The following is a 1,459-nucleotide window of genomic DNA, read 5'->3' on the forward strand; positions in this document are numbered from 1 at the left end:
GGTACTCGTCCCCACTAGGGAAAATGCCATACTGAATCTGGTGTTAGCCTCGGGGGATGACCTGGTGGGGGAGGTGCTAGTACAAGGGAGGCTAGGGGACAGTGATCATGAAATGATCCAGTTTGCTATTCAGAGAAAGGTGGGGAGGCTAACTAGCACAGCACAAATGTTTGACTTTAGGAAAGCCAACTTCGATGTGCTCAAGGCAGTAGTCAGGGAGGTACTCGGAGCCCAGGGGGGTAGCTAGTATGGCGGTCCAGGAAAGGTGGTCCTTCCTCAAGGAGGCTATCCTTGGGGTGCAGCAGGATGCAATTCCTCTGCACAGGAAGGCGGGAAAAGGGTCCAACAAATCTTCATGGCTGAGCGCGGATATCCAGGCTGGCCTGAGGGCAAAGAAAAAAGTGTACTGGCGGTGGAAGCAGGGGGAAGGGACAAAGGAGGAGTTCAACTCCCTAACCCGAGCTTGTAGGGATTTGGTAAGGAAGGCTAAAGCAGCACTGGAGCTTCTGGGATTAAGGATAACAAAAAGGCCTTCTTCAAGTATACAGGTAACAAGAAGAAGTCTCAGGGTAACATTGGACCCCTACGAGGCAGGACAGGGCAGTTGGTGACAGATGCGCAAGAGAAGGCAGAACTCTTCAACAAGTTCTTTGCCTCTGTGTTCCTGTCAGCTGGGGTGTTCTCGGGTGATAGCATAGAGAGGCCTAGGAAGGATGTGAGTCCCTCGACTGTTAGTTCAGACCTAGTTAAGATTAGATTACCTGGATGGCTTAGAAGTGTCCAAGTTGGCGGGGCTGGATGACCTTCATCCACGGGTGCTGAGGGGATTGGCTGGTGTCATCGCGGAGCCATTGGCACGGCTGTTCGAGGACTCCTGGTGCTTGGGCCAAGTCCCTGAGGACTGGAAAAGGGCCAATGTGGTCCCTGTTTTCAAGAAGGGGAGGAAGGAAGAGACTGGCAACTACAGGCCGGTCAGCCTCACTTCCATCCTGGGGAAGGTCTTTGAAAAAATTATCAAGGGCCACATTTGTGAGAGCCCTGCATGAGAAGCGATGTTGAGGGATAACCAACATGGGTTCATGACAGGCCGATCCTGCCTGACTAACCTGGTCTCTTTCTATGACCAGGTAACAAAGAGCTTAGATGGGAAGGAGGAGGTCAGTGTCATCTTCTTGGACTTCCAGAAGGCCTTCGACACAGTGTCCCACCCAATTCTGGTGGGCAAGCTGAGGGACTGTGGCATTGACGAATGCATAGTCACATGGGTGGCAAACTGGCTCCAGGGGTGCACCCAGAGGGTAGTGGTGGACGGGTTGATGTCAACCTGGGAGGGAGTGGGGAGCGGAGTCCCCCAGGGCTCGGTCCTTGGGCCGGTGCTGTTCAATATCTTCCTTAGCGACCTGGACGAGGGTGTGGAGTGTACCCTGTTCAAGTTCGCTGATGACACCAAGCTGTGGGG

Source organism: Crocodylus porosus, unplaced genomic scaffold (assembly GCF_001723895.1).
Source record: "Crocodylus porosus isolate Cpor-Errol unplaced genomic scaffold, CroPor_comp1, whole genome shotgun sequence".
NCBI lineage: Eukaryota > Metazoa > Chordata > Crocodylia > Crocodylidae > Crocodylus > Crocodylus porosus.